At 45.5% G+C, this 25,653-nt stretch overlaps 1 protein-coding gene across 2 annotated transcripts in view; it reads left to right on the forward strand.

The window, feature by feature from the left end:
- Positions 1 to 904: 904 nt before the first annotated feature.
- Positions 905 to 25,653, forward strand: part of TSPAN9 (tetraspanin 9) — a 290,330-nt gene continuing 265,581 nt past the window's right edge. Inside the window, exon 1 of one of the 2 annotated variants that reach the window (XM_075002810.1) lies at positions 905 to 1,156. The gene's annotated coding sequence lies outside the window, so the exon portion shown is untranslated. The remainder of the gene's footprint in view (positions 1,157 to 25,653) is intronic. The other variant, XM_075002792.1, reaches the window with a different exon arrangement.

Here is a 25,653-nt window from a genome sequence, read left to right on the forward strand (position 1 = left end):
CTGAAGCTGTCTTGCTGTGCTGTGGGAAAGTGTGTGTGTGGGGGATGGTGCCAGTCTCTAGCTGTACTGCTCTGCTTCCGGATGGGGAGTGTGGGCCCGCTCCCACCCCTCCCCTGGAGCTGGGACAGCTTGTGTCTTCCCTGCAGCGCCAGCGAGCGTGTATATGCGCTGCTAACGCTGGCCCGCTCCTCTCCCGCCTTTGGGGAGCACATGGCCCCTCCTTCACCCCCATCCATCGCCCCTGTGTACAGATACCCAGGAGCTGGAGGAGTCATTGGTCTGTAGGCCGCTGTGGCCTGAGGGCTGCTGGATAGAGCCCTCCAGAGATACAAAATGGGTCTCTGCAGCCACACAAACGCTGGGTGGGTATCTGCGACCGGGGCAGACCCCTGCCGGCCTGTTTAGACCCATGGCTGTAAAGCGCTTCCCACAGACTTGAGGGTCCCTACTGAGGGAGTGGGACCCGGGGGCAGGAGGCTCCAGCTGGCAGCCCTGGGGCAACCCAGGGCGGTGGTCTGCGCACTGGCCTGCTAAACCCGGGGGGGAATTCAGCCTCTGAGGGGCCGTCTGGGGATCTGGGGCAAAGAGATTAACAAAAAACCTGCCAGGGCTGGTGCTTGGTCCTGCCCAGAGGGGACTGGGCTCGGTGACCTCCTGGGGTCCCTGCCAGCCCTATGAGACACGCGTGTGCGCATCTCCCTAACCTCCCGCCCGCCACTGAGCTTTGGGCGGAGCAGGCGCTGCAGGCGCCGCTCTGGGGCCGCCCCAAGCCCTGCAGCCCGCACAGCAGCGCCGCTCAGGGGGCCGGCGGGAGGCGCCGAGCCTAGGAGGGGCGGGGAGGGCCGCGGCCGGCGCGCTCCGGGTTCAGCCCGGCCCCGCCCCGCCCCGCCCCGCTGCGGGGCTCAGCACGCGCCTGCCCGGGGCCCCCCAGCGGCCGGGCCCGGGCGGAGGCAGCGCACAAGCCGCTTCCCTCCACGCCGGGCCAGGCTGGGCCGGCGCCTCCCCCAGGGCAGCGCGGCGCCCCCCAGCTCCTCCCCGCTCCGCAGCCGCGGCCCCTCCCCCTGTTTCCGCTGGCAGCCGCCGGAGCCGCGTCCTGCGGTGCTGTCCCAGCTCGGCCCAGCTCCCTGCCCGGCCCCGGCCCCGGCCCCGGCCCCCGGTGAGTCCGGCGCCGCTGCAGGGGGGGCTGGGAAAGTTGCAGGCACTTTCTGGCCTGAGGAGTTGGCCGGGAGAGCAGCGGGCGGGGAAGTAAGATCCGGGGTCCGCGGGCAGGTTGGGGCAGGGCTGAGCCGGGGGTGCGGGGCAGGAGCGGATGCAGGGAATAGGGTGGTGTAAAGAGCATAGGATGGGCGGGGAGAGCATCGGGGCGTTGTGCAGGGGGAGGAGGGCTGCAGAGGGGGAGGGTGGGAAATGGGGGAGGGCCTGATTTGCCCCCCTGTTACCACCTGGCTACAAGAGCTGCTTATTTTCTCCCCAAGCTGGTGTGTGTCTCAATCCCCAGAGGTGGAAAAGTTCGTGGCAACGAGAGAACGGACCAGCCCAGCAATGGCTGTGCGGGCTGGGCCCCCGTGGGCCAGGGGCTGAACTGCTCTCATGTGAATCTAGATTATTTTCTTAATATAAGTCAGTTCCCTGGCCCTGGAAAGAAGTGTGTCCCCCGCCTTCCTAGGGCTACTTTGCCCCCAGTGCTCCTGTAGCACCAACAGAAAGGAGGAACTTCAGTGATGCTAAAGCACAGGTCTGAACTTGGGAGCAGTGCACTACGGGAGGATGGGAAAAGCAGCATAGCTCCAGTCCTACCAGTTGGATTAAGGGAGTTAGAATCTGGGGTTCTGTAACACCGGAGTTTCTGGGGGAAGTAGAGTGCAGCCGGAAAGAGAACACTGCTGAAGAGGCTGGTCTGATTTAGCGGTAGGACAGCGGACTGGTCATACTAACTATTCTTGGCTTTCTACTTGGTTATTTAATGTTTGTGCCCATATTTCCCCTTGCATTCAGAGGAAACGTTAAGAAAGGTTTCTTCTTGTACTTGAGGAAACTTGCTGTTAACTCAGCTTCTTCTGGAGCGTGGGAGGTGTTGGGAGGCAGTCGGCTCCTAAGGGAGTTGACCGTGTAGGGGATGCAGTAACGGAGGAGTTGTGCATGGGAAATGGGTAATGGGGTACAGAGGAACAAAGGTGAGAAGTGGGGAGAAGGAGGTATATGTGTGGGCTACAATTGCAGTTGAGTTACTTAGTCCCTTTATGAGTGCTGTTGCATATCATCATATTCCTATGAATTTGTAATTGAAGCACAGGACGGGGAGTCAGAATGTTGGAGTTCTCTCCCCCACCCTGTCCTGGGCTTCCTGCGTCACTTTGTCTGCCATGTCTGGCTTGACTGGAAGAGATACTGAGTGCTCATAGCTGCAACCAACTTCAACAAGTAGTAAGAGAGAGAGAGAGAGCTGTGTTAGTCTGTGTTTTAACAAAACAAAACAGCAGTCATGTAGCACTTTAAAGACTAACACTGATTTATTAGGTGATGAGCTTTAGGTGATCAGCAATACTGGTCAGGGAAACTGAGCATGAGTGCCCTTTCTGGAAATTTTTGCACTCTGATTCTCAGCATTTCAGTACAGAGCATATACATAGTACTTTAGTTCTCCAAGTGGGTTGTGGCGGAGGGGAAGTCTGTGGTGCTGGGAGAAATATCTGCTGTGAAATTTTCTTTAATACATGTCATTATGAGCAACCTAGTCCACTCCAAAGCTCATCACCTAATAAATCATTTTGTTAGTCTTTTAAATGCTACATGATTGTTGACTTCAAGGAGGAGAGTTGATGAAGTGCAACTGTGAAGAATCAGGCCACTAGCCCCTCCATTTCCTTCCTTCTTCCACCTTTGCCTACACCTAATCCTACCTTTGCCATTGCTGTTGGGAAAGCCTTCCTTGATGGAAGAGTTTATGTAAATGCAAAGCTGCTGTTGTTTTGTGTGTTTCGTTGGGATATTGAGCCTTTTGATGCTCTTCTCTGCAATGATATATGCCCAGCAAGGGAGTTCTCAAACTGCAGATCATTAGCTTATGTGGGGGATCATGAGCTGTCAGCCTCCACCTCAAACCCCACTTCTCCTCCAGCATTCATAATAGCACTAAATATTTTAAAAAGTGTTTTTAATTTATAAGGGGGGGGAGAGGCATACTAAGACACTTGGTGTAGGAAAGTGGACACACATGCAAAAGTTTGAGGACCACTGGTATTGTCAGAGGAGGATGAACACAAGGCCACATGGATAGTTCTCAAGCCTTTTCAAATAAAGTGCATGTCAGCTTAAAAGATCATGTTTTAAATAGACATTGCATTACCTGTGCTATCAATCACATAACGTATTATTAAAACAGAGAGAATTTTAAAAATGTTATTTGCTTGTCGTGGTTGTATGCTTCTTGCTCCCTTTTTGCATTTTTCTTGACTTGTATGAAGTCATCAGCTTCTGTTTATAGATGCTTTCACTTTTGCAGTCTCAGTGCTGCAGTGTTTGGGTTGCAACAGTACAGGCAGGGTTTGGGGCACGGAGCTATAGAATTCACAGCAAATTTGCTCCTTGCTGCAGGGCTGTGTTCCGATATGTAAGCTTTCTTTTAACCAAGCTATTTTTAGTCCTTATGGTTGCAGAGTGAACCTGGAAAACATGAGCAGAATGTAAAGAATCCAGCAGTATCTTCCTAATTCAGAAAACTTGAAACAATAGCTCAGAAGTGTAAAATAACACTTCACTGAGGTGAATGGGACAACTCTGAAACCTACACTCAACATCAACGTATCAACATCAACTTATTTCACTGTTGAATGTTGCAGTAGAAATATGGAGTAATTGTGTTTATCCCACAGTTTCCTAGACTGTCCCTCTTGCTGCCAGAAGAGAGGTGGTTCTCTGCCTACTTTCCAAACCCTTCAGTCTCCACAGGAAAACATCTATGATGCAGTTATGCAGTATCAATTGAAAAAAATAAATCAGCAGCACAATGAATAAAAGAAGTGTGAGAACTGCATATTTCATAAGGATTATTTTGGGGAAGTTCTGTGGCCTGTGTCACACAGGAGGTCAAACTAGATGATCGCATTGGTTTCTTTTGGCCTTGGGAATCGGTGAAAACATCACTGAAACTGCGACACTGATTGTACGATTCAGTTTCATATTTAGCTATGTAAAAACCTCAGTATTAAAATGTGTGTGCAGCTGTAGCAAAGTTTCCACCAAAGCACCACAGAGTCTGGAGACTTTACCTCAGAGATAGCTCTTGGGACTTAGTATAGAGTCCAGGAGGCCTTGACTGCAAAGGATGGTGTATATAAAAACAATCGTAGAAATCTTTCTTTCTTGATTGGCCTTTACAAAATCTCATTCGTATTTGACAAGTTTCAGAGTTGGGCTAGTTTTAAGTGATTCGTTACTTTTCTTTATTGCAAGAATGTCATCAGGTTTGTTGTTGTGTGAATAGAACAGAAGTACTTTGTCAGATCAACCAAAACCAAATCTAAGCTTGGCGAAAGTGTTTCTGATTGTTACAACTGAGACATAAGGTCTTTCACTTCAATTTATTTATATGGTGCTAATATTGTTAATACCACAAAACGTCTCCACTTGTGATAAATCCTGAGGAGCAGGGCACATTTGCTCTCTGAGAGAGGTGAAAGACTGAGGAATCTATTCATTTTTTGCATTTGAACAAACTGATTTCTTTTAGCCAGATCCAGTGTAGGAAGCAGCAATACTGGGCAAGGAGACTTAGCGTGAGTGCCCCTTCTGGAAATTTTTGCACTCTGTTGCTCAGCATTTCAGTACAGAGCATATACATGGTACTTTAGTTCTCAAAGTGGGTGGTGGCAGAGGGGAAGAGCATGGTGCTGGGAGGAATATCTGCTGTGAAATTTTCTTTAATACATGTCATTATGAGCAACCTAGTCCACGCCAAAGGTGAAAAGTCACCTCATTAGAACAATTTTTAGGACTCTTCAGAACAAGTAATCTTAGGCAGGGCTGGGTTGGCAGTAACCAGAAGGATGATTCCTTGTCCCATCCTTCCTTCAGCATATTCCCACTTTCTCCCTAGAAACCACTTTGACTTGGTCCCAGGTGAGAAAGAGGAAGTTAAAAAAAGGAGAGAGGCTTATCTCTTTTCCCTCAAACTCCAGCCCCATGAGGGGAGGGATGCCAAGGCCCTAGCTTTCCTTTAGTGCCCCATTAACTGTTCTGGCTGCCTGGGGCAAGTAGATTTTATGGAGCCCCCCTAGGCTCTGGGGTGGGGCCAGAAATGAAAGGTTTGGTTCTTGAGGATGCTGCTGGGGAGTGGAGTGGAGGTGCGGGGTCTCGGCAGGAGGTTGGGTGCAAGAGGTGGTTAGGAAGGGGTGTGTGGGATCTAGGGGGGAGGAAGGGCTTAGGGGAGGGAGTGCAGGGTCTGAGTGGGAGGGAAGGTGCAGGAGTGAGTGTAGGGGTACAGGGTCAGATAGGGTGTAGGAGCAGGGTGGGGATGAGTGTGTGGGGATGGAGCAGGCTGGGAGCGTGGGGTCCAGGTGGAAGGGAGGACACAGGTGCAGGTTCTGGGTGGGAGAGGGGTGTGGGAAGGTGCAGGGGATTGAACTGCATATCTGGCGCTGCTCTCGAGGGGATAGCCCACCCTTCACTTGCAGTCACTCCCCGCTGCTCCCATTAGCCATGATTCCTGGCCAGTGGCAGTGACGGGGTGGAGCCTGCAAGCCAGGTCAGGGACAGAGCTCTGTGTTAGCCTCCCTGTGCTGCTGTTCACCCTGCTGGGTGGGGAGGGGGAACAGCAGCCCACAGAGCCACTTCCTCCACCATGCCAGGCAGAGCCCGGCACCTGAATGCAGCACGTAGCTTGCCGTGATCTGTCCTACAAGGCTTGCTCCCCCTCTGCCTCCCACAGCGGGGAGCTGGCGCTCCAGTCAAGCGAGGGTTGCGGGTGGGGGTGCCAAGACTTGGAGTCTTGCCCAATCATGCCACTGCTGAAAGTGAGGGGAGCCCTGAGCCTCATAAGCCAGATCAAGACAGGTTGGACACCCCCTGCCGGTCATAGGTTCCCCATCCCTGCATTGAGTGCCCTTCTGGGTGCAGCTTTGGAAGATTTGTCTCTGTATCTAGTGGGAATGATCTGAAAGCAACCCCAAGTTTAGAGGATACCTGTTTCCAAGCTATGTTGAGCAAATTTTGCTGATATTCCAAACACTTGAGCCCATCAGTAAAAAATCTGGAGGACTAGATCTTGCTGAATAAGAGGTAGTCCCTGCAGTGAGAGGCAGACAGGCAGACTCTTATGCTCAGGCGAAACGGCTATCTCTGAACAAGCTGAAACTGATCCCACTTTCTTTTTCAAATAGCCAACATTGGGTACAGAGGGTGACAAGAGAACTGGATTTTGTAATTCCATTACTTCTAAGGTGTTCAGAGTCTGAATTACTTGTTTTACTAGGTGAACTTTGTTACATTGTGTGAATGTGAAATACCTCTGCCTTAGATTCTCCTAAATGTAAACCTAATTTTCAGAAACTATCTTTGCAATAGTAAAGTTGCAAATTAGGAATATATCTATATCCTTTTTTTTGGATGAAGTATGTGAAGGATGTAAACAGGATGCCGGGGAATTATTTATTGAGATACAGTAACGGTTACGTTATCTGGTATGTTGGTGGAATTGGGGATGACAGCTAGTCAAAATTCTGGTTAACTAAGAGTGATGCTCACCAATGGAATACAAGTTTTGAAATACCTGTTTTCTGTTTTAATGTCAACACAACTTTCTTATTCTTCTCATCTTTTTTTCTGGTATTTTGAATGCCATAATTGTGCAGTATTTTATTTTATGATAAACACAGGACAATACATGGAGTAGTAAACCTACCAATCACAGTGACGGATACAAATAGAAGAAACAGCATTTGGCTCTTCTCAGCTAACTTGAGCATATACGACTGCTTCTGGTAATAACTCTAGTTCCGAATAGCTTTGGCATCTCTTCCATTTAGCTTCAGCATCAGTCCTGGTAATTAGATTGAAGATTTGTATTGGGAGATATCAGAAATACTAGTTTTTAGAGTTTCCCAATTGCTGAAGTGCTGGATAACACTGCTTTTACTGTACGTTGGTTTTATAACTGACATCAAGAGGAAGATATTAAGAACAGGGAAAATTCAGCCTGAACATGAGGGGGAAAAAAAAGTCCTAACAGTGAGATGTGTAGTAGGCTGTCATCTGGTCTTCTAAGGGATAGTTAGTAGTCTCATTGTTTAGGTAGTAAACTATTCTACATTGACCTCAGAAAGATGTTACAGACGATCTTGTTCATCTCTAACTCCTATGTTTCTGTAGAAGAGGGGAAAAAGGCAATGTTTGATATAACTTATGATAACATTGCAGCAATAATGTCAGTTAAAAGGAGTGTCACATTTCAAAGAAGCACAATATCAATGTTTGCATATTATATTCTAAACTCTTTTGGAAGGAGTTTTTGCTTTGGATGTAAAGGGTTTACTTGACTCAAACCTTGCAGCACTGGATTAATGTCTGGTAATTCTGAAGCTGGAAGTGACTAATAGCTGGGGAGTCAACCTTCATTGTCCTTGTTGAGAAAAATACAAAAAGGAAACCAAGAGCATTAAATATTGAAAATTAAATGTGTGAGGCTTGGTCCACATAGTTTTTGGTACCAATTTAACTGTCAGTTGGTGTGTGTGTGTGATTTTTATACTGATATCATTAAAGTGGTTACAGCCTGCTGTTGCAGTTGCAGATTTATCATGATAAATGTGTTTATGGTCACCTGATGAGCTGAATTCTGCAGATGTACCTTTATACAGGTATATTTGCATCCACCCTAGCGGTTTGTACTACTTCAGCAATATGTTTCTAAACCCATTTATTTAAAGTTGTATACAAACTGTGTGTAGACAGACCATCCTTAAAATTCTTTGACTTCTAATAACCCAAGTGGCCAGTCTTTTGAAATCTGACGCTGAGCATTGTCCCTTCCATGTGTCTTTTCATGGCAATGAACACTATTTATGGTGTTAAACACAGGCAAAGAGGGTAACAAACATCATCCCACAGAAACTTTTAAAATCGGGAGGGTAATGGAGAGTGCATGCTTAAACTCCTGTCTTGTGTATAAGTTTCACCTATTTCATACTTTAGTTCAGAGCAAGAATGGCTGTGCTTGGCTTGTTTTACACTTTAAACAACGCTGTACTTTTCTTGGTATTCACTTACCTCAACAGCAGCTTCTTTTTTTACTTCCATACTGAAAATATATCTGTGTGAGTGAGGAAAAATTGTTTTGCCCTGTTTGTCGAAACAGATGTTTGATATACTGTAATTGAAGTTGTGAAGGTTGGAGACTGTGTGCTAATAATATCTAGCATGTTCTTTTCCTTATTGAGTCAAGGACCACATGCAGAGTATTATTTATATGTATTTGAGAGCACTTGGGAAAAATCCTGTCAAGCAGATGGGATACTTCTCTTGATGAGTGAGTGGAAATTCACCAGCAAATTATTCAGAATAAGCTTGCATTTAAAATGAAACCAAGTTTCTAGCCTGTTGGATAGCAAAGATAACCTCCAAATATGAATTGTTTAAAACGATGCGGTATCTTAGTGTTAAGTTTGCACACAGGCATCTCCAGTGTCTCCCCGAGTTTTGCCAAGCAATCCTGGTGTGAAATTAAGAAAACTGATGGCCTCTTACCAGACGGGTGACATATACTCAGACTTTAAGGACAAAAGGGTCATGGTCAGGTAGTCTGATTTTCTGAACATTGCAGGCCACAGAACCTCACCCACCCACTCCTCACCCACTTCCTTACCTCTGAATGAATTACTGAAGTCCTCAAATCATGGTTTAAAATGTCCAGTTATGTAAAATCCACACTAGTTTAAACCTGCAAGTAACTGTGCTCTATGCTGCAGAGAAAGGTGAAAATCTGCAAGGGCCTCTGGCTAATCAGATCTGGGGGAAAATTCTTTCCTCACTCCTCATATGGCGATCAGTTAGATTCTGCACAGGTGGGCAAGATCCACCAACCAGTTATTACAGAGAATTCTTTCCCAGGTAACACAGATCTCTCCCCATCTAGTGTGCTGTCTTCAGTTGGTGGAGAGTATTGCCTAGTGCCACTGTGTAGTCAGTTCAGTTACATTAGCCCCTCTGCAAACTTATCTAACCAAGGTCTTAAATCCCATTGGTTTTTTTTTTTTAACCCCATTCCTTCCCTTGGAAGGCTGCTCCAGAACGTCACTCCTTTGATGGTTAGAAACCTTTAATTTTGACCCTAAATGTGCTCCTGGCCCATTTATATCCATTGTTTTCTTGTGCCAATACTGTCCTTAATTTAAATAACTCTTTTTCACTCCCTGATAGTTGTTCTTCTGACGTATTTATGAGGAAAAATGGATCTCCTTTCAGCCTTCTTTTGAAAAGGCTAAGCAAACTGGACTCTGAGTCTCCTCCCATAAAGTAGATTTTCCATTCTTTGGATCATCCCAGGTGCCATTCTGTGCACTTGTTGCAGTTGGAGCTCATTTTTGTCAAACATGTAAGACCAGATGAGATGAGGTCTCAGCAATGCCCTGGTATAATTGCACTAACACATCTCTGCCTCTAAAGGAAATACTTCCCTTGATGTATCCTACGGCTACATAGGTGTTTTTCACAGCCACAGCACTTTGATATCTCATAGTCATTTTGCGATCAGCCAACACACCCAGGTCTTTCTTCTCCTTTGTCCCTTCCAACTGATAAGTATGCAGCTTACAGCAAAAATTCTTGGTTTTAGTCCCTAACTGTGTAACTTTGCACTGTTAAATTTAATCTCATTTCTCTTACTCCAGATTACAAGATCATCTAGTACGATACTCCAGTCCTCCTCTGTGTTTGCAGTACCTCCCAACTTTACGTCATCTGCAAGTTATATTTGCACGTGCCATTTTTTGCACCGTCAGTAAAAAAAAAAAAAAAAAGAATGGTCATGAGATCAGTCCCTGAGGAACTCTACTTGTATCCTCCCGCCAGCCTGACAGCTCGCTTTACAGCGTGATTCACTGTAGTCTCCACGTTCACGAGTTCCTTATTTACCTTTCAGTTCTCATATTAGTCTCCTTTTTCTCCAATTTAACTATTAATTCCCCATGCGGAACTGTATCAGATACCTTACTGACATCCTTTGTCCTATCTAGCTGATTTGTCAGCTTTTATTTCATTTTTTTTCCTATCTCTGTTAAATTCTCTTCATCTCAGTTATCGTTCATCAGGATTTTCCAGATGGGAGAAGTGGGTCTGTCCCACGAAAGCTCAATATCTAATAAATTATATTGTTAATCTTTAAAGTGCTACAGGACTGCTTTTTTGTTCTGTGAAGATACTGCCGAACATGGCTACCTCTTTGTAAATTTTAGTTATGTTTTCCATAAATACAGTATAGTGAAAATAAATTCAAATAAATACCTCAAATGCAGTATACATGTACAGTGTACAGCGCTACTGTTGTTGGTAAATAAAGTACTCTGCATACATTTTTGTTTTTCTTCTTATCTGATCTTGTGTTTCTTTAGTGTTATGCATGGCGTGGTATACTTCTCTATTGTCCAGAATATATGACTATCTGACAACCTCCTGATCCCAGGGCTGCTGAATATGAAAGAGTTTGCCTTATGTTGCACACTGCAAACTGTAAGGAGTGAAAATAAAACAGCATGCTTTCACTTTCTGGTTCTGCACTAACACACTGCAGTGAGGTTTGAATGGCAGAGATTGCAGGGGGAATGCTTAAAGACATGCATTCACAGAGTGCTTATCTTTACTAAGAAATATGTTTAACGTGGGTGAGAGGAATTGTCAGTGAATATGATGCTCACCCTGAGTGTCTAGTCCTTGTAGATAAGGTCAAGTCCCAGTTGTCATTATGTCATCTAAGGTGGCTCTTCCCAAACCACTGGAGAATCTGTGTTCTATTTGAAATAATTGTTTTCGTTTAAAAGCTCACCACTCTGTTCCTAAACCATTAACATTGAAACATGTTGCTCTTTTGCCAGAAAAGCAATTAAAGCTAGTTATAACTGAAAGAGACAAATCTCTGTATTTCCTCGGTTTGCATTGTGCATAAAAGCACATTGTGTGCAGTCAGTTTCCCTTGTGTGCCTACATTTCTCTCAACAAACTGGAAGAGAAATTCCTTTTTTTAAAAAAGTGATTTTTAAAACCACACACACAAAAAAAGTGCAATGGGACATTTCGGGGGATATAATACCTGACACTGTTTATAATATACTTTGGATTTATCTAGTTTTTAAGGTGACTGTCCCTTTAAAAGAAAAAAAAACACAACTTTTTGTTGCTGAATGATCACAAAAAGGGTGGTGTTTGTCTTGCCATTTCAATGGCAAAAACCCTACCAGTGTTCCCAGTGCAGGCTGTGATTCTTTTGACTTCAATTATATTGTGTAATCACAAGTGAATCACATTGGTTTACAGAGTATTACAGCAGTTCCCAGACTTTTTGAGACAGGGACCCATTTTGACAATTCAGGAAGACTTTGTCATCCAAGGCAATTCAAAACTAGGGGGTGGGGGCTCCCCTGGGAAAAGTGCCCCCACATCTTATACCCCTCTCAGCCCCAAAATGCTCCCCTGCTCCCTGGCTTAAACCCCTCAGTTCCACCCCTGCCCCCCAGGCATAGACCCCTCTCAGGACTCCCAGATTTTTGGAAAACTTATGCAGAACAGGCAGCCCCTCCCCTGGGATCCCCAGCCAGGGCTGCCTGTCCCGCATGAGATTTCCAAAAACCTGTGCGGGGGATGGGGACCCTAGCAGACCTGCAGCTGGAAGCTGCCAGGGGCACAGCGCCCTGGCTGGCAGCACCAGCCATGGGATCCCCAGCCGGGAGGGCGTGGGGATCCCGCAGTCACATGGCTTGCAGGCGGCGGGGGTGCAGAGCCCTGGCAGGCAGCTCCAGCCATGGGATCCCCAGCCTGAGGGCTGGAGAGAACCCCCACAGCCACGCAGCTGGGAGCTGGCAGAGGCACGGAGCCCTGGCCAGCTCTCAGTCCCACCCCCCTGTCCCAAGGCTTAAACCCCCTTCAGTCCCCAGCCCATCACCTACCTCACACAGGAGTTTTGTGCTGCTGCTGCTGCAGACTCCTGTGACGCCTTTACTGGGCTGCTGCTGCCTTCTTCTCTGCCCACCTCCCCCCAGCCCTCCTACTCCCTACCTGCAGTGGGGCAGCTCCCTGCCCTGCCACGCTGAAATGGGACTCAATTTAGTTGTTTTCAGGGTGGGATCCCTCCTGCTGGCTGTTAAACCAGTTGAATTGTGTTCCATTTCAGCACAGCAGGGCAGGGACTGGAGCCAGAAGAGGAGTCAGGCGGCAGCATCAGGACCACAAATGGCACCTTTAAGAGCCACATGGCTCGGAGCCTCCCATCTGGTGACTCGTATCAAATCAAATCATGACCCACAGGTTGGGAATCACTGGAGTATTACATATATTGGGGGAAAAAAACCTAATGAGGAGTAGAAAATAAAATTGGTAGAGAGAACGCTTTTCCCATTTTGCTCTGAAATCAAGAACAGAAATACAATAAAATAAGGAAGCTTAATGTAGAAATCTAATAATGGTTTGTTTCCATTTCATAAACAAACCTTTTTTGTGCTGATTCCACAGGAACATGGAAATATTCTGACACACAGGAATAATAATGGTTAAACATCAATGTGTGCCTGGTTTTTACTGGAGGAAGCCCCTGAAATGCTCATTCTTGTATAAACTGGGCATCACAGAGTTGTCTTACCGCTGTTCGGGCCATGGCTCAGTTGCCCCTTCTCTGGTGGTGGCTTGGGTTTAATTACACTCTGGAATTTCCAGCCCACCCCAGCATGGTTAGTAAGTCTCAAATAGCAACACCTTGCTTGGGGGCAGGTTTAATAATGCCACAGAATCTCTCCTGACAGTCATATAAGAGACCCACCTATCGTGAGCCTGTTTCCCTTCAGGATCCTTCTAAGCAGATGACTCTAATCGGAAATCTCTCAGCCTTCCCCATGAACTTGGTGTAGCTGCCTTTCTCCTAAGGACTTTCTCCCCTATAGATAGGACTCCTTTCCTGAGCTCCAACATCCAGGTTCCTCTGTGAAGAGACCCTCAAATAGCATTTATCTCATGTACATGGCTCTTAGACTGAGCAACAATTAAAACCTTTGACATGTAAAGTATGAAATTAGATTTTCATTTTAACAAACTCCCTTGTTCCCTTTCTCTTTAGTTGGAGAGAGTCTTTAGAAGGAAAAAGTAACTCTTGTTTGACATTCTCTTAGATGGTATCAAGTAATTAATACAGGTTGCACCTTCCTGATCCGGAACGGTCAGGACCTGACGGGTCCCAAACAAGAGAATTGCTGGACTGGGAAGATCTGCTACCATATGGCCCCGTGCTTCCAGATGCTGCCCCAGCTCTTGCCTGGGCTCTCCAGAGGCTGTTGTGGGACTGCAGCTCCAGCCCCAGTCCCATGCTGCTGTGGGCCTGCCGTAGGGCAAGTGGAGGCTCTGGTCCCAGCCCCTGTGCTGCCTTGTGTTGAGGCGGTGACCTCCAGCTCTGCCCCAGCCCTGGCCTGGCCTACTCCAGCTGGGCTGTTGGGCACTGGCTCATGGATGCCAGTCCGGCCCCAGCCCCAGGATTCTCTTGTCCTGGAACATCCGTGGTCCAGGAGGACCACAGGTGTTGCTGGACAAGAGAGTCATAGATTTGAGAGGTGCAACCTGTAACTTTTTTTAAATGGGGGAAAGGGAGAGAAGAGGTTAACTGAGATGGGCTTAAGTTAGTCTGATTCTGTTTCCTAAAAGACAAAAAAAGACACACACACACACAGAAGGGAAGAGAAAAGAATAGCACAGACAGAAAAATGCAGCTTTTTGTGTCTGGTGCTGACTTTCACTTGTTTTTTTTTTGGTGCTGAAGATGTGCAGGCAGACAAAAGGTCTTATTAGCTATTCCAAGACCTGACAAACTCATGCCAACATCAGGCAGTTTAGGGCACAGCTTTTATTTCCCCTCTTTTTGGTCACAGATTTACAGCAGTATTGGAAAGTATGCAGCTTTGTGTGGTTAAGCTAGCCTGTTACTTCACAGAAGGCAAAGGGGCAGAGAAGAAACAAGGTGGCGAAGCAAAATGACGCAATTTGTAGGGAGACAAAGTTTCACATCCCACATGGTGGTTTGGATTCAGCTAAAGATAGTGACAATGTCATTTTACCCTGTGTCCTGGTCATGATATATCTCAGGATCAAGATGACAGAGCTTGGGGGTCTCAGGTGAAGATGGAGTTGGCAGTCATAATAGTGAAGTTCACTCCAGTAGTCCATTTTTTCTTCTCCTTAAAGTCTCTTTATTTAAGGACCCAAAAAGGGAGTGATAGTTGGTATAGCCCATCTCTTCCTTATTTGGTTTACCAACTAAATGTAATTATTAACTTGAATTTTGGTTCATGGATTTCTGGTCCTTCGCTCTCCTCTTTTACATGTCATAATTTTAGCATGGTTCTTTAATTATATCAGTTGAGCTTTTTGTTTGCACTGTGGATTGAAACACTCTAATCCGGAATTGACTTGTCTATCAAAATCCATAATCTGGCATGATTTTTGTTAGCCAGATGACCACTTATCATGGGTGTGGCCAAGTTTCATGTGTTTCCATAAAGTATGTTTCTTTGAATGATTGCTCACGTGCATTTCGAGTTGGGTGTGCGCTGGTGCATGACTAATTGCCAGAAGTATTTTTGCCCTAGCCAGTCACCATAGGGCTGGTGCGGTGCCCCCTGATGTGGCACCTGCATGGTGACCAATATATGCATCACCTGCCCTGCTCCCCATTCACTTCTTTCTTGCCATGTTGTCAGTTGCTGGAGCTCTCTCTTCTCTTGTAGTTGGGCTGGTGGCCGTTACCTGTAAATTACTTAGTAATTGTTAGTGTAAATAGTTGTAAATAGTTTAGATGGTCTGAATCACCTGTAAATAGTTATCACTTAGTTGACAGAGAGCCGGGGTGGGACTTTTAACCCCTCTCAGAGCTTTGGTGCCAGGGAATGCCTGACTATCCAGGTTTCAAAACCTGTGCAAAATGTGGCAAACGAGTGCCCCAGAGTGACCCGCACTCCATGAGGCACAACTTCATGACCATTGCTCAATCTGTAAGGCCTTTAAGCCTAGGACTCTAAAGGACAGAGCACAATGTTTACAAGTCCTACTAATGTAAGTGGCCTTGCATCTGGACATGCCCCTGCAGGAGCTCAGAGTGGTGCATCTTCGGTGTAGAGCACTCCAGCATCATTGGTGCCGTGAGGAAGCTTCCGATGTTGGGACCAGGCATCGGCACCCAGCATTATAAGGTGACACAGAAGTCAGTACCTCGCAAGAAAAAGGGGCCTCGCATGAATGAGGCCAGTCCCCAGACAGGGTAAAGCACTGAGAGTCCTCCTAGACATCTGCCAGATCTCACCATGAATTGAGTCATGAAGTACGGGCATTGACGCTGGTGTGAGACAGGAGCCAGCGCTGTCTGAGGCTGCCCTGAACACTGGAGGCATTCAGATGAGGCGCAGGGCCTGTTACAGATCATGGTGTCAGGGCCATCACCGTGCCAGGAGTCCTCACCTCTACCAGAGTGACTACCCCAGACATAAGCGCCCATGCAGAGCACCGGGCAAGAGTCACCCTTTATGGTGCCATTGCCATTCCTGGCACTGGACTAGCTTGCACAGGGCAGACAATCTATGATGACCCCATTTAGTGTGCACTACTACATGGTGCAAGGACAACGGGAGCCCTACCCAAGGCCAGAAGGAAAGAGCATCAGTACTTTGTTCCTGCCCAGGGCAGTGAGCACCTGTTCACCCACCCTCCCCCTGATTGCTTTGTTGTTGATGTGGCGAATCATAGGGAGAGACAAGGGTTTCAAGGCCCTTCCCCTAAAAACAGAGAGGCCAAACTCCTGGACTTGTACGGTAGGAAGGTTTATTCGACGGGAGGCCTGCAGTTAAGGATTGCTAGCCAGCAGGCTCTGGTTAGCAGGTACGCATACAGCATGGCCAGTTCCTTATCCCGCTTCTTGGAGCTGGTTCCAGCAGAGAGTGAGCCTGATTTTAAGGCGGTGCTGGAGGAGCATAAGCTCATATCCAGGGCAGTGCTGCGGGCGGCACTGGATGCAGTAGATGCTGCCGCTAGGGTTGTGGCCTCGGGCTAGCCATGCGTAGGGTGGCATGGTTACAAGTTTCAGGACTCCCCTACGAGGTCCAACAAACTATCTAGGACCTTCCCTTTGAGGGGCCATCCCTGTTCTTGGAAAAGACAGACAAAAGGCTTTACAACCTGAAAGACTTGGGGGCCAGCTTAAGCTTGCTTGCCTGTACACTCCTGCAACCCAATGTTGACACTTCGCTCTTAGGCCTCCATTCAGACAATTCCCTCAACAACAGAGGGATACCAGTAGGAGAAGGGGTTGTACTAATAGAAAGCACCATAGCCAGCAGACTCAGGGCCAGAGTCATCAAAACCCCCATCGGGGCCTAAACAACAATGTTGATGGAGCAATCAAGAGCCACACACCAGTCACTACCCCAGTTCTAGCTTGGCTTTTGTTTTCGTTCCGCCTATCACCTTTCTACCATGCCTGGTGCAACATGACCCATCCTGGACAATGATCCCCCACTTTCACAGGCCTTGGGAGGCAGACCAGTCCTTGCTCACAGACAACCTGCCAACCTGAAGCAAATCCTAACCAGCAACTATACACTGCACCACAGTCACTCTAACTCAGGGACCCATCCATGTAACAAACCTTGTTGCCAGCTCTGTCCACATATCTACACCAGCAACACCATTACAGGACCTAACCAGATCAGCCACACCATCGTGGGTTCGTTCAGCTGCACATCTACCAATATAATTTATGCCATCATGTGCCAGCAATGCCCCTCTGCCATATACATCGGACAAACTGGACGGTCTCTACATAAAGGAATAAATGCACACAAATCAGATATCAGAAATGGCAATGTACAAAAACCCGTAGGAGAGCACTTCAATCTTCCAGGCCACACAGGAGCAGACTTAAAAGTGGCTATCCTACAGCAAAAAAATTTCAAGACCAGACTCCAAAGAGAAATTGCTGAGCTACAATTCATCTGCAAATTCGACACCCTCAGCTCAGGCTTAAACAAAGACTGCGAATGGCTGGCTAAATACAAAAGCGGCTTCCCCTCCCTTGGTGTTCACACCTCCAGAACAACTGCTGGTAGTAAGCCCCACCCTTCCTGACTGAGCTAACCTTGTTATCCCCAGCCTTGCTGTGGCTTATTTATACCTGGCCCTGCAGGTTTCCATGACCACCATCTGATGAAGTGAGTCTGTGCTCACGAAAGCTCGTGCTCAAAACTTTTCTGTTAGTCTATGGGGTGCCACAGGACCCTTCGTTGCTGTTACAGATCCAGACTAACATGGCTACCCCTCCAATACTATATCTGTTTCTGACACTTGGGAAGGGAAAAGGTGGGGTGGGGAGATGCTTTGAAAGGTAGGCAGTATGATAGTTGCTACTCATACTGAATATATTCCATATGGTTATCCAGCTACAACAACCCTTCATAATTCAATCTACTGACATAAACATGTATTCAGCAACAGGGTATGAAAACAGCGTCAGATGCTACTGTTCTGATATTTACTCAACCCGCCTCTCACCTCTTTGGTGCTCTGTCTAGTTTGACTGGGAGTGGGACTGAGATGCTGGCCTTCATATGACAGTGTTGCCCTTGGACTTCCTCAGGGGGTTTTCTAAAGGTATTGGCCTTTGCTAGTAAGTGTCGGAAAAATGAGAAACTCTGCAGTTCTGACAGTGTAGGACAGCATTTCCCAAACTAATTTGGCCATGGAGCATTTTTGGGCTTGGGACACAACTTGTATGTATTCCACCTATATCTGCTGGTCAGGGGCCAGGAGGGAGAGTTTCATAACAAAAAAAAATTGCTGCATGTGATGCTCAAAAGTTGATTTAGAAGAGCTAGGCTTTTTAGATGTCTTTTATTTTACAAAGAACAAAAAATAAAAAAAGAAAATAATGTGAATGAACAACTAATGCCCTTCTGGTGGGAGGATGGTTAGCAACCCTCTCATTAAGTATAAAAATTAAAAATTAAGTACAAACCCGAAACAAAACCTCAAGATAACAGCTGAAAGAAGGATGGATAGTGTGATTCTTTTGTACAAAAATAGAAAGGACCATATTGTTCAAAAAGGACCGTCCTTCATTAAAAGCTTAGGAACATTTTTATGAAAACGAAATGCAAAACAAATTAGGTATGGAAAAATATGTTTCAATTTTGTGTTTTTATAATTCTTTTAACAAAAAACTAGTGGAAAATAAAAATAACGTGACAGTTTTTTAATGGGAAGAGTGTTTGTTTTTGCATCCTTCGATCTTAAATACACTTAACGTTAGGAATCATGCTGGAGAGTAGGTGCAGCATCACATGATTTCTCTGAATACCTCTCATGCCGAAACAACTCAAATCGATTCTGATTGTTTCGGCACAAGTCGCATAGCAACAACTATACTATTATGAATGCATTCTAAGTATTAATATGCCTACAATCTAAATACTATTCAAATACCTTTGTATTTTTGATACACACATAATTTCATATTTCATATTTTTAGAAGGAAAAATATCACTAACGTCACATTTTTTTCACGGAACACCTATTCACATCACACAGAAAACCAGTGTTCCACAGGAAACACTGATGTAGAGAGATCCACTTCCTTTTTTCTTGGCTTTTTGGAAAAGTAAAGGAGAGCTTGTCTCTTATTGCCAACTGTTCTGCCAAAAGCTGCAGAGAGTGCAGATCACAGGACTCAGCAATGGGAAGAACAGGATTATCGGCAGCTTGCTTACCCACTCAGTTGGCTGTGGGGTAGTGCTCTGGGTGTAAAATTCGTAAAGCAAGTTCTAGACAAAACACGCTGCACCAGTGTATTTTGGGATGAGTGAACAGTGAGTCACAGCAATCTGCAACAGCAGAGGTTGCTAGAGTTCAGGCTGGAGGAAGGATGTGAGGTTTGTAGCTCAAGGTTTGAGAGAGGATGGGATACATTTGGTTTGTCATTATGTTCAGTGGAAAAAAAAAGTCTCCTCACTGTGATCTGAAAAAACAAACCAAATATTTATCTGTGTTAAGGAAGGCCTAGAGATGAATCCTGAAAACACGCTCATGCTATTGCGCAAATCAACTGCACACCCTCTCCTGGAATATTGTTTTCATATCTGTTCTCCTCATCTCAATAAAGAGATAGCAAAGAGAAGAGGAGTGGAAAGACTCATTTGTCTCAGAAGTGAAAAAGATTAGAAGGCAGATTTTCACAGAGCCTTCAAATAGGCATCTAATTGCCATCAGCGCCTTTGAAAATCACCCTGTTGGAATAAAAACAAAAAAGCAGTCATGTAGCACTTTAATGGGTTTTTGAGAGGTGTGGAATAAGAAGAGACTGTAAGAGGCTTGTAAAGTAATGACTACTATAGAGAAGATAAATTGTTCACTCCAGTTTTCCTTTTGCCTTTGTTCAAGAACAGGGGGACATCTAGTTCAACTAAATTAAAAGGCAAGACAAGTCACATAGATAAAAGGGCATTCTTTTTCACGTGATGCATAATTAATGGGTGGGAATCACTGTTGCAAGATATCCACCAAAGAGTTTATTGGGGAATGTAAGACATTTATATAGAGAAATTCATGGTTACAGTGGCTAAGATAAAGTGAATTATAGGCGTATAGTGCCTCATGCTTCAGGGTATAAACCAACCACTAATTGCCTGAGGTTATGTGAGAAAATTCCCTGTGGGTTGCAGCATATTGAGTGTTACAGGTTTTTTGTAGCCTTCCTCTGAAGCATCTTGCAGTGGGTGCTCTAAGTGACAGGATCATGCACTGGAAGGACCTCTGGTCTGATCTGGTCTGGTGTTTCTTTTGGTCCCGGTCAATAAGAGTCTCCTGTTTGCTGATGGAAGGCGTATGTGAATTATGGGGGAAACCTTGAAATGGGTTGTTGCTACACGAAGATCTATCTTTGGCTCCATGTCTCAAGTGAAATGACTTTGTGTTGGGATCTCTTTAAAGTCTGATACTGCAAAAGTCAAGGTAACATTAAGTGTAATATTTAACCCTGAAGTGGTAGGAAAGTGAGAATTCCCCTGGCAACCTTAACACTGCCCCATTAAGGGAGTATGTGCTATGAGAACATCTCAAGTTACGTGATCACATAACCCTGTGCAGTGGGGACAAACTACTTTGTGAATATTTGTTACAAATCTGGGTTAAATCTATGGCAATGTAGGAATATGTCATGCGCTAATTAAGCTAAATGATCTCAGTCCACTAGTAAATGGTGATGGGCATGACTTCCAGAATGCTGGTCTATGCACCAAATCACCTGGGAGATGCTACTTTGACATGGGTGTCAGAAAGACCATATATTTTAAACATTTCTCACATACACTGTAATGCACCACTCTTCCTTTTCTGATACTGAAGTCAGTTTCACAGCAGGGTGAAAACCTGGTCTCTGACATTGGTGATTATAAATCACATCACCTTTTTAGCTTGCAGACTGCTCTCAGAAGTTGGAGTTTAGAAACCCATTGTAATTCAAGCCTTTTTATTTTCTAATTCATCTTTTTCTGTTGAAAAGATGGGACCGTGCCATGCTGAGAAGAGGGACTTTCGACCAACAATAACTGTATATTTAAAAGCAAAAAATGAGTTGGGTGTCTGACATTTGCACATTAAAGAAGTTAATAGGCTCAGATACCATAGCAGTGGGTTACTGAAACACCCATAAATAGTGAAATAACATCACCATGCTGTTTGAAAATTAATTGGAACATACTGTGAGACCTGTATTTAGCAACTGCCCAAGAGAATGACACACACGGTAAATGATTGTTTAGTATAGAAAGTCTTATTTGTTATATGTTCAAATAAAAATGGGCACCAGAGGCTGATCATTAAAGTTCAGTGAAGCCCATCTTTTTATTTCTTTACAGTGGAAATGAAGTGGGTTGAGGAATTTAAGGGGTCATTGAGGGGCTCTGTTGTTAGGTAGGGCTAGTGGGCAGTTTTCAGACTGGACTGGGCAGTTTATAATAGCATAGAATGTTCTTAATTGTGTGCTAGAAAGCTTCAGGATGGCCTGAGGAGAGACCATAAGAGAAGAATGGTCCTTTGCCATAATCACAAGACTGGGATTGGGAGATCTAGGTTCTATCCCCAGCTCTGGTTTCCTGTGTGACTTTGGGAGCAGTCATTTAATCCCTGTCCCATAGTTTCCCATTTATAGAAGCGGGAGAATAGTACTACTTTTCTCTCACCCTCTGTTTATCCAGTCAGTTAAAACAAGGACCATCCCTTCCATTGTGTTTGTGCAATGCCCAGCAAAACGGGGCGCAGTTCAAGAAGATAATTGGATGAGGACCTCAGTGTGACGGGTGCTCTTAGAAAAACACTGTAAATGATGAAGTCCAGAAGAGTTTACAGTTCAGTCTGAAATAAGGTGCAGCAAATGAGAAGGAAGTGGATAAACTAACCATAATACTATCACAGGGTGTCATAGTATCAGAGAGATAGCACAGGGTAACCTAGGTTAGTGACATGCGCAACGTGATGGTCCCCAGTTAACATGAGGTTGTTTTTTTTTCCTAAACTTTAAAATGAACATAATTTATTTCTGATTATTGCACAACCCAGCAAACAGTGGATTAGGTCCATTATATATGATTATCACTAACATGATTGATTTCTTGAGAGTTATTGTTTTGCCATGTGAAGATGCTGCTTATATATTTCAACGGGACTAAATTAATGTTGGTCAGGAATATTATGAATGCCATTCTGTGGCACCCTATAAAATTCTGTTTGCAATTTTCGTTTTTTATTGACCTAAGTGAAAAATACTGGGCTTGGTTATTTCTTAGGTCAGGGTAATTTCTGGAGTTAAGGCCTCAAGCCAAAACTGTAAATGATCCTGTCTCTTAAGTTACTGGGATATAACAAAAGTTTAATATGCCATAAACATAGAGATTAGTAGATGCAAGCATCCTGCAGGCAAAAAATAAATTAGCTATGGAGTCAGGAGAATGTTTTGTCCTGAAAATATCATAGGGTTTAGCTCTTGTCTCTTCTCAGTCTGTTGAAGGCTGGAGCACTCTTCATTATTCTGAGAAGTTCTTTGGAACAACCGAAAACAGAGTACTTGTTACTACTCTGAATCTGGTGCGATATAAGACTCCTCCCCGACTATGATTAAGATTTATTTATTTTTAATCAGCAGAAACTCTTTCCTTTCCAAATCTGTATAGTCAGTCTTAAAGCCAGGAGAAAATAAATATGTTGCCTTTACACGATAGATCAGCCCATCTCTCTTGCTGCTTTGGTATTCATGTTCTTGCTAATGTCTCTCACATGACAAATGAATATCCTCTTCTGGTTTCCCTTGGCTTGCTGCCTTCTCATTGCTATTCTTAAAGCTTGTTCAACAGACATCAGTTCACTTCTGCAGTTCATGAGCTTAGCAGTTTCCAAAGGTCCTCCCTTTCTGTACAGGGTGCTTGGACCCTAAGCGTGCATCTGTTGTGCTTACTATGTTTTCGGCCATTTTCAAATGAAAAGTGTCTTCTGGTCCTTACGAGGCAAGGCATTCAAGTATTTATGCTAGATTTCAGAGATATATAAAATGAAGCTGTCTAATTCTGGTTCTGAATTATGTTTTTGAGACCTTATGCTCTCATTTCATTTGTCAGTATCTATATTCGTGATCTAGTTTCCATGTTAACATCTTGTCCAACTGAGATTTCTCTCTGCTCTAGTAAACGCTGTATGCGGGGAGGTGCAGCTTTTTCAGGAACTGAGAGTAAGATTATCACCTCAGGTGGTCAGGTGTCTAAATTTACCTCCTTGGAGAACTCATCAGTGGAGCACCTAGTGTGCTCACTGCACAGAAGAGCACCAGGCAACGTGTCTGGGTTTTAACCCTACTGCAACTTTATTAGTTCCTTTACGTCCAAGGTTCCCATCCTGGGACTGTCTAGTACATTTGCGCACATCCCGCTGATCCGTTGCCAATTCTTGGATGCTCCCATCTCTCGGGGAGCCAGTCATTACGCTGGGCGTGACCGCTTCCCTGCAATCACCTGTCTCTTTTTTGGGGGATGAATCAAGAGGGGCCCTCAACTCTCAGCCAGCACCACTATCAAGTACGTTGTTGGGATGTTTCCGCTGGGGTAGTGCCTCTGTTCTTGTTTCATATTTGCTTCCAGAGGATTAGACACGATGCCCTCACCTTGTTAGAAATTGCCCTCAGGATGACTTTTGTGTTATCTTTTCAGTTCTGGACCTTAAATTAATATGTTCCTACACTGGGCACATGCTACAAGGAGGCACCAGCATCCATCCTCTTGGTAAAGCTCAGCCATATTCTGAGCTGCACAGCCATGTGTATTAATCAAGTCACCTCTCGGCTTCGGCCATGTCTCTGTTTTCCTGTTGTCCTTTCTCTGGGCCCTGTTTGCCTCTTGTGGGTGTGCTGCAGTCTGCTAAATCTTGCAGGCCAGCGTCTCTGACCATGCCACCCTCATGATGAGAAACATGTCCCCCAGTAGTTTTTTCAAAATCAGTTTGAGCCAGAACACATTCCAGAGTTGTTCTCCCCAGCTGGAGAGCAATGATATCAGGTGTGTCCTCCCAGCGTATGCCCCAATTGCTGTGCCAGGACAAAGTCACATCCATCCTGAGGCCCAAGATGTGATCCTTCCACCAAATTACATGCTCTTTTGTAAGCCCAGTGCTGTGCTCATAAATGTGTCTGCTCAGCTGTGAGCATAGTGCAATACATTCTTTGTGATTGAAAAGCGGAAAGAAGCAGATGGGATCAAAACCTGTGCAGTTTATGGCTTCTCCCTGTATTGGCTTCCCCTCAGGCAGCCACGTGTTGGACTTACGGACCCTGGATTATCAGCATCCTCTAGTCTGGACCTTGGGCTCATCTCCTATGTGGAACAAAAGGGAGCCATGCTCTTCCTGTGGCAAGCCCAAGAATGAAAGCCCCTTTCTAAATGCTCCCGCAAACTGGAATTGAGTAAGGAAGGGATAGTCCCTGTGCAACAACAGGAAATTGTCATTGGGCAGCCATTAAACTATATATCTCTGCAGTGCCACTTCCGGACACTGACTGCAGAGCCAAAGCCTCCCCAATCCTCCTGTTTGACTGGCAGATATTGAACTGTAGAGTCACCTTCCCACTGCATATCCTGTAATTTGAGTCTACCCTGAACAGTCTCTCTTGTCTGAAGGGACTAGATCACATGGCCCAGTAGAAAAGCTGCCTTGAGGAATATAGTTTAACCTCCCCCATCACAGATCTGAAGAAGAATCCTGACCGACTGCTTAAGAACCTGCAAGGTCACTGCAGGTCACTGACCTGCTGATGTCATTCCATGTCCCGGCAGCCTGGGCCCAATCCTGCGGCATTGTGTGGGCCATGAATGCCCAATAGGGGTCCACCTGATCCAGCAATATTCAGTTAAAGTACACCTCAACTAACTAGCTACCAAGACCATTGTAGTGAGATGTCCCACTCTGCTGGGACAGTGAAAATTTCCCTTCCCCGAAGAGCCTGGGTGGTTCAGGCATGACAAAGCAGCTTGTGCTATTATATAGTATCTTAATGCTCCTTCCCCTGCTTCTTCTAGGTTGCAAGAAGAGACACTACAACCCTCAACTGCGAAATTTGGGATTCCGGTATGAGCCAGATCCCGGATAGACTCCAAGACCTCCTGTATGCCTAAAACTCTTCAAATGCCATTGTGCAAGCCAGAAAGTTGCATGACACGAGTCATCCCTTAGCTGCAGATACTGCTTCTAGCAGCAAGTATTGTGTAAGACTGCTGGCAGCTGGTCAGGCACTTCTGTGGCCTCTGGTCCTTGTGCTCGGAACCTATCAACCTGCAGTCAAGTAAAAGCATTGGCTGTGCTGCAATTAATCCCAAGGACAGGACTGGCAGTGAAATGAATATTACATTTGGGGCAACAGAGATTGAAAGGCCACCCCACTCTTTTCCCTGGATGATTTAGTGATCTGAGAGTTCACCACGTGATCAACCTTTTGATTGTTGTACCCAGAGTGACACTTTTTTACACTTGAATTTACCATCCCAGATGGTGACCATCACCAGAATAGGGATTCTTCTTCGAGTGTCCCCGTGGGTGCTCCACATTAGGTGTCGGGCTCGCCCGGCGCCGCAGATCGGATCTTCCAAGCAGTTTCTGCTGGACCGCGCATGCGCTGGTGCGCGCCGCTCCCTTGCGCGCTCCTGGCCACGTGCGCGATCCGGTCCCTGCCAGTTTCTCTTAACCGCCGTCGGCTACAGACGGAATCCGACTAAGCTACGGCCAAGTTAGCGTAGTCAATGGTTTTAGCTGTTTTCTTTAAAGTTTTCAAGTTCTTAGTCTATTGTTAAGTTAGCCAGTTGTTGTTTTCAAAAAAAAACAAAAACCAAGAAACAACAA

The sequence above is a fragment of the Carettochelys insculpta genome, chromosome 1, assembly GCF_033958435.1.
Source record: "Carettochelys insculpta isolate YL-2023 chromosome 1, ASM3395843v1, whole genome shotgun sequence".
Taxonomy (NCBI): Eukaryota; Metazoa; Chordata; order Testudines; family Carettochelyidae; genus Carettochelys; species Carettochelys insculpta.